The sequence below is a fragment of the Lepus europaeus genome, chromosome 14 (genome assembly GCF_033115175.1).
Source record: "Lepus europaeus isolate LE1 chromosome 14, mLepTim1.pri, whole genome shotgun sequence".
Lineage (NCBI taxonomy): Eukaryota > Metazoa > Chordata > Mammalia > Lagomorpha > Leporidae > Lepus > Lepus europaeus.
Window position 1 is genome coordinate 66,735,002 of NC_084840.1, and position 12,677 is coordinate 66,747,678.

Below are 12,677 nucleotides of genomic sequence, written 5' to 3' on the forward strand. Positions count from 1 at the left end.
CTACTTTTCCAACAGTGTTCACAGGGGGAAGCCCTCAGATACAGTCTGTCTTCACTATTCCTGGACTCTGTCTTCGCCCACATGGTAGAATGTGCTTGGAGCCCCTAAATCAGTACTTTGTGGGAAACATTTGAGTGGCTGAATGGGTTTGTTTCCTGGGTCAGACAAACCAGGCTCCACATCCTGTATGAGATGGCCAGTGGAGGGAGGCTGCCGAACGTCTGCAAGGCAGTGCAGGGAGCTCCACTCTGGGGGAAGCTGGAGAGGTTTGAATCCCAGTCCCGGTACCTGTTGGTGGAGTGGCCTTACACAATCACTTAACACTTTTGAACTTTATTTTTGCTTCTTGCAAAATGGAAAATATAGAATTGACAGAATGAGTTGCTTCGGACATCTAAGATTATAGTCTCCCTGGTAATTTAAGATGGTGGTCTCCTGTGGAAGTTGCGATTTCCTCTTCACTAGTTCAGGGTTTGCAGTGATTTGGTGGGATGTCACTGCTGTGTATCACCAGGAAGGACTGTGTGTCGGCTTGCTCATCTGGTCTGGGGAAGCTGCCAGCTGACCTTTCTCAGTCCGGAAGGACATTCAGGGAACAAGCGCAGCAAGCCTTGGGTCTGCCCCTGAGAGCCTCCAGCACGACACCCTGGTCCCACAAGTCTGTCGGGAAATGCTGCTGGCCCTGCCAGGGAGGAGGGCGGAACTTGTTGGAGGGTTGGTGGCTCGACTTCTTGGACCCCTGCCATCCAGATTGGAGACCCAGATGGAGTTCTAGGCTCCTGGGAGACCCAGATGGAGTTCTAGGCTCCTGGCTTTGGTCTGGCCCAGCCCTGGCTGTTGTAGCCATTTGGGGAGTGAACCAGCAGATGGAAGATCAGTGGATCTCTGGGTGCTTGTCTGTTTCCCTCCCTCCCCCTGCCTTTCAAGTAGATGAAAATAAATTTTTAAAAAATCAGTCTAAAACAAAACAGAACTTCTGCCTTCCTGAGCAGTTTCCCATACAGCTCTTCCGGGGAGATCTCAGCAGAATCAGAGGGACCCATTGCTGTTCATGCAGTAGGGAAATCAGATCCAGAAACTCCTCTGCATTTGGCTTTCTTTTCTGTTCCTTGTCTAGGATGACAGGTGACTCTGTGAACTTCATGGAGTGTGTGTGTGTGTGAGTGTTGAGGGCAGGTGTTGTGGGCTGGGGAAGCAGCCAGCAAACATGGGGAGTTTAAAGACAGAAGAGAGCCGTGGGCTTTCCTTGGTGAGGCAGCTTCTGCGGCTGGAACTGCCTTCAAAGCTGTTGTTAGAAGTCTTTGGCATCTCAGTGTTTGCACCACTGCCCAGATGGTGGTGTCTCCGGCTGGATCACAAGGAGAAAGCTGCCTCCTCCTCCCCTCCTGTTTATCATCGCTGTTCTCTCTTCCTGCCCACTCCCTTTCCATCTGCACTGCTTTCTTCCACCGCCCTTTCCCTCTCCCGCCCAGGCTGTGACTGGATTTCTCTGTTGATAACTGTCTGAGGCTTCAGAGCCAGCTTTGGTCACGCATCTCTGGCTGTGCCCGACTCACAGCCACAGTTTCTTTGCAGATTAGCGGAAGCCTAATCTTCAGGAGGAGCCCCAGGCCTCCCTGATCCCCTTCCCTCCTTGGATTTTTGGACCTGTCACCAAAAGCCAAGCGCACGGAGAAAGTGGGTGGCAAAGGGAGACAAAAGGAAATGAGCATGTCCTTGTCCTCATAAGAAAGGACAGTGAGGGAAGGAGAGATGCGGTCAGACAGGGGCCTGTGGCAGCGCTGCTGCAGGACACCACGGACCAGCTCTTGGGGACTCAGTGGGTCCTTGTGGGGATTGTAGTCCCGGTCCAGCCAGGCTCCTGTGCCTCTGGTGGCCGCAGATGTGCCTAGCAGTCCACTTCAGGAGACTGAGAGGAGAGGAGAGGGGAGAGGAGGGGAGGGAAGGGCATGGGAGGGGAGGGGAGTGGAGAGGGGAGGAAGGCAACTGCTTCCACATCCCATTGAGAGAGAGTGGTGTAGGGTGTCGTGTTGTGACATTGATGCACTTATTTGTATTGTGTGTATTAGATAGTGGAGTTGGGCAGGATTGCTGCTTCACCATGCATTTGGTTGCTCATTTGCTTATTTGTGGTTAATAATCATGGAAGACTATTAAGGGCCAAGCACTGTGCTTGGTGTCAGGGACCCCGGACTCTCCTCCACCTGAGTTACCTGGGAATTGCCAGCTGGTGTAGAACGAGGTGATTTCATGTTTGAGGCAGTGAACTACTGATTGCTTGAGAACCCCCTCATTCTTGGATCACTTTCACTTTCAGTAACCTTCAATGTCAAGAGGGGTCTTTGAGCTGCTGGGGTGTTGTATGTGGCCATTGTCACGCCTTCCCCCTTTGCCAGGGAATGGACTGAGCTGACTGTCCCAGATCCTCCATGTTTGTGCCAAGGTTACTTAAATTCTGTTTTGCTGGTTAATAGTTTGTAAGACTTTACTGTGCAAAGAATTTTATGGCTTAACAGGGAAAAAAAAGATTAAAAATGCGCTATCTTACTGAAACAGCCTCAGGTTTGGAATGAGACTTGAATGTGATTTTCTAACTTTGAGTCAAATTCCAATCTGTGGCAAGTCACTTTGCTTGTTCCTTCCTCATGCATTTTATTTGAGTGCTTGGATAGTAATGATTGGTAATACTTTGTGTGGGTATTTTGTAACCTACTCAAAGTAACTTTATATACAGTAAATTATTAAATGTATATTTCTTCTTATGATAGTAAGAGTGGACAAAACAGTGTTCAGTTTTTGGAAGAAAGAAGCAAGACTATAAAGCAGTTTTATTTTTATTTTTATTTGTTTGAGACTGGCTTATTTCACTAAGCATGATGATCTCTAGCTGCATCTATTTTGTTGTGAAAGACAGGATTTCATCTTTTTTTTTTTTTTATGGCTGAGTGGTATTCCATCATGTATATATATCACCATTTCTGTATCCAGTCATCAACTGATGGACATCTGGGTTGATTCCACATCTTAGCTATTGTGAATTGAGCTGCTCTAAACATGGGGCACAGATAACTCATATGCTGACTTATCTTATTTGTTTGTTTGTTCGTTTGTTTGTTTGAAAGGCAGAGTTACAGAGAGGCAGAGGCAGAGAGAGAGGTCTTCCATGTGCTGGTTCACTTCCCAGATGGCTGCAATGGTCAGAGCTGCATGAGTTCGAAGCCAGGAGCCTGGAGGTTCTTCTGGATCTCCCACACAGGTGCAGGGGCCCAAGGACCTGGGACATCTACTGCTTTCCCAGGCCACAGCAGAGAGCTGGAGTGGAAATGGAGCAGCAGGGACATGAACTGGTACCCATATGAGATGCCGGCACTGCAAGTGGTGGCTTTACCTGCTATGCCACAATGCTGGCCCCTATAAAGCACTTTTAAATGGATGTTTTCAGTCTAATGATAGAGTAAGCTACAAGAATAAATTTTTCTATAGCAGAGTCATATTATTGAAAAAATCTCATACACATTTGGGTCTCTAGCATATCAATAATTAAACAAAATCATCAAATAAATATTGTAACAGTTCCCTTCTCCTTTTTCTTTCCAAATGGGCACTTTGACATTTTGTGCTGCCTGACAAATACATTTAGGGTAGAGAAATAAACTGTCTTTCAGACCTGAAGGGGTGGCCAAACAGTGTTGGCTCTTGTAAGATGACCATAAAATATGTGCTTTGATTAAAAGAAAATGTCAAAAGGGGGAATACTGAGTTTTCCTCTTGACTGTAGCCAGTAGCCATGAAGCAAAGATTGAGACCATGAGAAGTTAAAAATAGTGTGTAGAAAATCCCCCAAATCCCCTATCACTTAATAATACAATGTTCTCTTGGCATATTTTATACAGAAGCAAAACTTCTCTGGTGTGTGCATTGAATTCCATGCCTGTTTATCCTTTTTTATTAAAAAAAAAAAAAGTTTCACTTAAAGATTGAGAGGGAGAGCGAGAATGGGGTACAGAGAGAGAGAGAGAGAGAGAGAGATCTTCCCCCTGCTGGTTCATTCCCCTAGTGCCTATAACAGCTAAAGCTGGGCCAGGCTAAAGCAAGGAGCCTGGAACTCAGTGTGTGTCACCCATGTGGGTGGCAGTGACCCAAGCACTTGAGCCATTGCTACTGGCCTCCCATGGTGCACATTAGCATGAAGTTGGATTGAAAGTGGAGTGAGGACTTGAACCCAGCTCTCTGATATGGAATGGGGGCCTTCCAACCAATTTTTTAACTGCTACGTACAATGCTCAGCTCTGTGTTTTGATTCATTAATTTAAAAATTATGATACAGGTCTCATGTAACAAAGATTTATGTTATAAACTTGTATTTAATATCTCATTTCAGTTTAAGGGTGTTGCTACTACTTTATGATTGTATTCCCTGCCTTTATCTCTGAGTTAAAGACCATTCTAATTTTTGTGTTCATCACTCCCTTCCTATTTCAGTCTCATTACCTAAGTATGAATTCTTAGATACTTTAGTTTTCGCCCTTCATTAACAGTATCTTCTGTGGTTTGGATTTGGCTGGACTCCCAGGGGTTCATGTGCTGGAGGCTTGGTCTCCATGAGGCAGTGTTGAGATGACAGGATTTTTAAGTTGGAGGTACCTAGTGGGAGGTTGTTCGGTCATTGGGTACTGCCCTCAGAAAGGATTAAGGTAGTTCTTGGGGGATCCCAGTTCTTGTGAGAGAGACTTTTAAAAATGAATGATTTGTTGCATTTCTTGTAAATTGTGACTTTGTTTTTAATATCTTTATGTTGTTATTTGCTGAGGATAAGGCCTTGGTTGTAATGCCACAATTGTCTATTTCATGGTTTGTTGTTTATAGATTATGCTAGAATGTCTTCCCTCCCATAAATTTTGGAGATATTGACATATAAAAATTAAAGTTTGCTTTTTCCAGTTAATTCTTTATTCCACCTGGAATTAAATTTTGTATAAATTGTGAAGTACAGGTCTAATATTATTCCCCAAATGGATAACATGTATTCCATCACTAGTTTTTGAATGCTTTCTTGTCCCATGGTCTGCAATATCACTGTCTGGGCTTTCATTTCTATTCTGTTGATTTTAACACTTCTCCCCTCTTCGTGCCCAGGTATAGAGGCGGAAGTTAATCTTTATATATGGCTCAGTTGATAGTAATTATTATTACTGGTTTCACACATGCTGTTCTGTTTTTCCTCTCTCCATCTGTCTGTCCCTCCCTTTCTTTGTTTTTTTTTTTTTTTAGTGATTTTTTTAATTTTTAATTTTAATTTTTATTTTTGACAGGCAGAGTGGACAGTGAGAGAGAGACAGAGAGAAAGGTCTTCCTTTTGCCGTTGGTTCACCCTCCAATGGCCGCTGCGGTAGCCGGCGCACCACGCTGATCCGTTGGCAGGAGCCAGGTACTTCTCCTGGTCTCCCATGGGGTGCAGGACCCAAGTACTTGGGCATCCTCCACTGCACTCCCTGGCCACAGCAGAGAGCTGGCCTGGAAGAGGGGCAACCGGGACAGGATCGGTGCCCCGACCGGGACTAGAACCCGGTGTGCCGGCGCCACAAGGCGGAGGATTAGCCTAGTGAGCCGCGGCGCCGGCCCTTTGGTTTTAATTTGATTCCCACTCCCATTGACCTTCCCTTCCCATAGACAGTCTTTCTGAAGCATTTGAAGTGTATCTTTTTGCTTACACAGACACACACACACACAAACACACACAGCTTTATTGAGCTATAGTTTATATATAGTAAAATCCAATCATTTGTACATTTGATCTTAGCCAAAAGGCTGAAAAACGATCATCATTTGTATATAATCATGTAGCTATCACCACTGTCAATACAGGACATTTCCATCACCCCTCAAAATTCCCTGATGAGCCTTTGTGTTCAATCTGTTTCCTCTTCCCCTAGCTTCTGGCAATGGCTGATTTGATTTCTGTCCCTTTGTTTTCTCTTTTTATGGAAATTCATATAAATAGCATCAAATTACAGTCTTGTGTGTCTGTTTTTCACTTAGCCCAGTGCTCTTTGAAATACACCTGTGTTGTTGACTCAGTTGTATTTTCCTTCTTATTGCTGAGTATTTCATTACATGGATATGGCACTATTTATTTATTTATTCACCGAGAGTAATTTGGAGGGTTATTGTGAATAAAACGCTCTAATTTGGAGGGTTATTGTGAGTAAAACTTATATGACTATTGTCTGGAAGACTTATGTGGGCATACATCATGAGTGTTGTAGGTAAATACATAGAAGGGAGATTTTTAGGTTGTACTATAAGCACATAATAATCTTTATTCAAAATTGTCAATGTGTTTTTGCAAAGCAGTTTTATAATGTGTAGCCTAGAATGAGGATTCTAGTATGAACCCTCACCAAAAAAATATTATCAGTCTTTTTAAATTTTGTAATTCTATTGGCTGTCTTGTGGTGTCTTACTGTGGTTTTGCATTTCCTTGATGACTATTGATAATGATTTTTTTTCCCTTATGAGTTGTTGGGCATCTTAAGGTAAGATACTGTCTTTTTTTTGGGGGGGGGGGATATTAAGGTGAGATATTGTCTTTTTTTTTCCGGGTAGGGCCAGGCTTGCCCCCCCCCCCTTTTTTTTTGACAGGCAGAGTTAGTGAGAGAGAGATAGAGAGAAAGGTCTTCCTTCTGTTGGTTCACCCCCAAAATGGCCGCTACAGCCGGCGTGCTGTGCCGATGCACTTGCGCCACAGCAGAGAGCTGGCCTGGAAGAGGGGCAACCGGGACAGAATCCGGCGCCCCAACCGGGACACGGAGGAGGAGGAGGAGGGGGAGGGGGAGGGGGAGGAGGGGGAAGGGGAGGAGGAGGAGGAGGAGGCGGCGACGGCGGCCCTGGCTGGGACTTGGGGTTCCCCGGGGTCTCGCTCAGGCTTATCTTCTCACTTGGCTCTGGGCTTGGGCCTGGGTCCTCCCTGGCCCCTGCAGGGCCACTGCTTCCTCCGCCTGCCTGAGCGCTTGGCGGCCGGCCCCGTGCCTGGGGCAGGGTGCCGGACCCCCAGGAGTCTGAGAAGGACTTGTCCAGGGACGCGTCCAGCGCGGCCTCCGGGGCCGTGTCCTCCTTGTCCCCCGGACGGCTGGAGCCATGGCTGTGAGCAGCTGGGTCCTCGGGCGTCTCGTCCGTGCTGTCGGCCTCCACCCGGTGGACGCCACCCAGGCCTGCAGGGTCCTCCTGCTCCCGCCTGGGACTCTCGGCTCCAGAGGGCTTCTCGCAGCTTGAGGGCCTGGTCGTCCCCCAGAGTCACTGGCCAGGCCAGTGGAGGGCAGGGGAGCGGGGCGTCCTTGCCGGCCAGGAAATCGCTGGTGTCCTCATACCAGGAGGAGCGCCTCTCCAGGGCCTGGACGCCGCCCTCCTCTGGGGGCTGGGGGCTGGGGTGCACGGCGTCCACCAGGTCCCAGTCTGCAGGCTCGACAGAGGCGCGGCTGGGTGCCGGGTCGCTGGCAGCTGCAGGCTCCGCGGCCTTGGCGGGGTCTGGGGGTCCTGGTCCCCGCGGCGGCGCTGCGTCTTCCGCAGCCGGAAGCCCTTCCTGACGTCGGCCAGCAGGGCGTCGATGGCGCACACCTCCTCCTGCCGCGCGGGCCCCTCCTGGCTGGCTTCCCCCGCTCGCTCCACAGCTTCCCCGCCTCCTGCTTGGCCAGCTGCTCCTAGCGCGCCTTGTTCTTCGGGGCGCGCAGGAAGAGGTCCCGGAAGGCGCTCATGGTGCTGAAGGTGTCCTCCAGGGACAGCTACTGGGGGTCTTCGCACAGGCACTCGGCCAGCTCCTGCTGCCGCCGCTCCACGCCCTCAAACAGCTCCTCCGGCTCCCGGGAGGCCGCGATGCTGGCCTGCAGGCGCCCGGCGTACTGCTCCTGCACCTCGGGCAGCGAGGCCGACACCTTCCGCTCGGCGTCCAGAAGCTTCTTCAGCTTGGCGCTGGCCTCCGACCGCAGCATCTCCAGGTTGATCCCCGCGGCCCGGGAGGGCGGCTCCAGGAGGTCCGGCTGGGTCTTTTCCACTTCCTCCAGCTCGTGGTGCGGCAGCGTGACGCGGCCCTGCGGGGACGTGGTCTCCGTGAGCTTCGGCAGCGTGCTGATCTTGAAGCCGTCCGCGTCCCCTGTGTGGCCGCCCCAGTTGAGGAAGTTCCCGATTTTGAGGATCAGCCGGAGAAGACGGGCAGCTGGGGGCTGGCGAGCAGGCTCTCGCAGGCTCTCGCAGGCGTGCGGCACCAGCTGGGCCTTGGGCCGCACCATGTCCAGCACGAAGGCTGTGCCCTCACCCAGCAGCATGCCCTCCACCCGCAGCTGGCAGCAGGGGACGTCCAGCAGCAGCAGGTAGAACTGGTCCGCGCTGGCCGGCCTGGCTCAGTCCTCAGCGAAGGCCCGCAGGTTCTCAATCTCGTGTTTCTCCGGGAGCAGCTTCAGGAGCTGTCTGAGCGCCTCCGTGTCAAACCTGCTGTGTCTCCCGCACGGATCATGGCCACCACCTCCTCGTTGGAGCACTTAAACTGCTTAGGGAAGATGTTGAGGTTCAGGCTCTGCCTGGAGTACAGAAAAGTGACCTCCTTGGGCTCCTTCCCGGCCGGGGCGGCTGCTGGCTCCTTGGGCTTGTCTGCAGGGAAGGAGAAGAGCCGCTCGAGGCTGCCGGAGTCGGGCTCCAGGGCTCCAGGGCTCCAGGGCCGCGCTGCCCGGACCACCCAGGGCCGCCCACATGGAGTTCCGCTCTCGGGCCACACTGGACAGCAGCTTATTCCAGTTCAGCTTCTTCATGCGCAGCGTGGGTGAGTTCACGCGCCGCTGGCTGGGGACCCAGGCGGAGCCCAGGCCGTGGTCCACCTGGGACACCATGATCTCCTCCACCCCATTCTGCTCCAGGGGGAGCAGCGGGAGCGGGGGACCCCGCCTGTACCAGGCGGTGGGGGGGGGGGGGGGGGCCCAGCCTATACCAGGCAGTGGGGGTGGGGGGTGGGGCTCCCGCCTGTACCAAGCAGTGGAGGCGGGGGTGGGGGGCCACAGCCTATACCAGGCAGCAGGGGCGGGGGTGGGCATCCCATGACCGGGAGGGGAAATGGGGGAGGGGGCACTGGGGGACACGTGGCCCCCTGACTTGGGAGAGGGGGTGGAGGAGGGGGAGGAGGCACTGAGGGACATGTAGCCCCCTGGCCTGGGGGAGAGGGAGAGGGCATAAGCACCAAATGCGTCTCTTTTTCTTACTGAGTTGTAAATGTTTCTATATTGTTTAGTAAAAATCCTTTATATTTTGTGACTATTTTCTTCCAGGATATGAGTTATCTTTTTATTTTTAACAAGCAAAATGAAAATATTTTAATTTATCAAATATGGCTATTAAGTTTCTTTTCATTTCTTTTTAAACATTTATTTGAGAGGCAGAGTTACAGGCAAAGAGAGGGAGAGGCAGAGTGAGATGTTTTCCATCCGCTGATTCACTCCCCAGATGACAATGGTTGGAGCTGGGCTGATTCAAAGCCTGGAGCCAGGAGCTTCTTCGGGGTCTCCCATGTGGGTGCAGGGGTCCAAGCACTTGGGCCATCTTCTACTGCTTTCCCAGGCCATAGAGGAGAGCTTGATTGGAAGTGGAGCAGCTGGGACTTGAGCTGGTACCCATGTGAGATGCTGGAGGAGGCTTAACCTACTATGCCACAGCACTGGCCACAAAGATTTTTTTAATGGTCCATGTTTCTGCACCATATCTCAGAAATTACTTTTTTAAAACTCAAGTTCACAAACATGTCCTCCTGTGTTTTCATCCCAGAGTTTCATACTTTGAGCATATGAATTTGATCTATCTTGAGTTTTTTTTTTCTTTTTTTAATATGGTATGAGGTTGAGTTTGAGATTCATTGTTTTCTCAAATGGATATCTAGTTATTTCAGCTACATTTCTTGAAACGCCCATCATTCTTCCAGTGTAATACTTCAGTTTCTTTGTTGAAAATTAATTTACCATAAGTTCATGAATCTATTTGTGGACTCACTATTTTGTTTTATTGATCTACATGTCCATTCTGTTTGAATGGACTGATTATTGTAGCAGTATAAGTCTTGAAAACTATTTTCTTTTAAAAATTGTTGTAGCTATTCTAGGTCCTCTGCCTTTCCATGTAACTTTTAGGACTAGCTTGAAAATTTCTGTACCAGAAGTCTGCTGGGATTTTAACAATATTGAGTCTTCCATCTATGAAGTGATGTATTTCTCTTTAGGTTTTCTTAGTAAAGATTTTTAGTATAATTTACTTACCATCTATTTATTGGTAACATATAAAAATGCATTTCATTTCTGTACGTTGAACCTGTGGCCTTGCTATAAACTCCCTTATGAGTTCTAGAACCATTTTTGTGAGTTTCTTCAAATTGGATTGTGCCATTTGTGGGAAAAATAGGTATTCTTTTTTCCTCAGTTTTGTTTCCTTTGTTACACTGACCCGACACAATATTGAATAGAAATGGTGAGGAAGATTTCTTAATAAATGCATTTCATCAAATTGAAGTTTCTTTGTAGTACCATTTGGCAGAGAATTTTTTCATGAAAGGGTGTTGAATTTTGTGAAATGTATCATTTAAAATGATCATACAGCTTGTTAATTACATTGATTTTTTTAAAATGTCAAACCAGTCTTGAATTCCTGGGATAAACCTCACTTATTCATGATATATTATCCTTCCTATAAATTGCTAAATTTGATTTTCTAAAATTTTGTTGGAGATTCTTAACATTTTGGTGTTTTTGTTTCTTTCTGTTGCCTCTGTAAGAGACCTTAGATTTAGTGGATTGAAACAGTCCAGGTTGACTCTCTTACAGTTCTGAAGGTAGAAGTCCAGAAGCCGTTTCATGGTAGTAAAATCAAGCTATCATCCACAGCAGATCCTTACGGATGTCTGTGAGAGGGGAAGCCTTTTCCGTAAGTCTTTCTTGTGACCTCACTTTCCATCTTCAAAGTGCATCACTCCAGTGTCTGCCTGTGTCATCACACTGCCTTCTCATCTCATTCAGACTTCTGCTGGATCTCCCTCAAGAACTGTCGTGGTTGTATTTGTCCCAACTGGATAAAGGAGGGAAGCTTCCTCCTTTGAAAACCCTGCATTCAGTCTCACACAGAGTCCCTTTTGCAACAAGGTAATATTCACAAGTTCCACAGATTAGCTTGAGGAACACATGTACCCCATATTTTATGAATGTCATGATTTCTTCAGGTTTTTCATAGTTTTGGTATCATGGTAATGCTGACCTCTGAAAGCCAGTTGAGAATAGTTTTCTCCTTCTGTCTTCTGAAAGTGTGTGTGTGTTGAGCTGGTATAATTTTTTTTTTAAGTGCTTGGTAGAGTTCCTCAAGTGCAGCCATCTAGTCCTTAGAAAATCTTTCCTGATTCTCTATATTAGTCCCTTTTGAGTTACTACAGTGAAACCCCTGAGGCAGGCTAACTCTGTAAAAAGAGAGCTTTATTTTGGCTCAGAGTTCTGGAGGTACAAGGTCTGGAGGCCCTGCCTGGTGATGGCCTTCCAGCTGGCAGGGTCCTGAGGTGGTGCAGTGCCAGACAGGGAGCACGCCTAGCTCTGTCATGGTGAACTTACCTAACTGAACCTAGTCATTTTCTAAAAACTCCACACCCCATCCTGCAGTTTAAGTTTCTACCCTCTTAATCCCATTAAACACGTGACTCAAACTCCTGCATGAGTGCATGAGTGGGAGGAGCTGGACTGGGAGGGACAGATCATGTTTATGCCATAGCAGTCTGTGGTCTGCACCAAGGTCGGGCCTGTTGGTGACTTTATTAAATACTCTATACCTTTCCCTCAGAGCATTTGACACCACTTGTAGTCTTACACATGTATACTAATCAGCTTTTCATTTCTCTAACTACACACCCGTGTGGCTCTTTAGGAAGAAAGTTTATTTAGGCTTGCAGGCTGGAGGTTCACTGTCCGCAGTCAGGTGGCCCTACTGATTTGGCATCTGGTGAGGATGACAAAGCTGTGGAGGGAAGTTCACATGGCGAGCCAATAAGCAGGGAGATAGGGGGAGCACCCTCCCTGTGGTTTCTTTCATGAAGTCATCATGATTGGATCATGGGACTCCATCCTAGCAGCCTAATCCAATCAGTCAGTTCCCAAAGACTGTGCCTTCAGACACCATAGTTAGATCAAGATTCTACCTTAATCTAGCCATTAACATAAGCCATTGGGATCTACATATCTGTTTTAGTTTTGTTCAACCGGAACATGTTTGTGTCTTTTTTTTTTTTTTTTTTTTTTTTGAAAGGCAGAGTAGACAGTGAGAGAGAGACACAGAGAGAAAGGTCTTCCTTTTCCGTTGGTTCACCCCCCAATGGCCGCTGCGGCTGGCGCACTGCGCTGATCGGAAGGCAGGAGCCAGGTGCTTCTCCTGGTCTCCCATGGGGTGCAGGGCCCAAGGACTTGGGCCATCCTCCACTGTACTCCCGGGTGTGTGATTATTTCTTTACCACTGTCTGTCTCCTTCCTTGGGTTTAAGGAGAGAGAACATGCGTTTTCTTTCACCGATGAATCCCCAGCGACTCTCATCAGTATCTGGCAGGTATTACGTTAGTTTGTACTGTGTGTGTGTGTGTGTGTGTGATGAGTATCTATGTTCCTGTCCTTGGAGATGTCCCG

General features: G+C 48.2%; 1 pseudogene; it reads right to left on the bottom strand.

Moving 5' to 3' along the window:
- Window positions 1-6,934: 6,934 nt before the first annotated feature.
- On the bottom strand, window positions 6,935-10,879 carry LOC133773456 (inverted formin-2-like; annotated as a pseudogene).
- Between the last annotated feature and the right edge of the window lie 1,798 nt (window positions 10,880-12,677).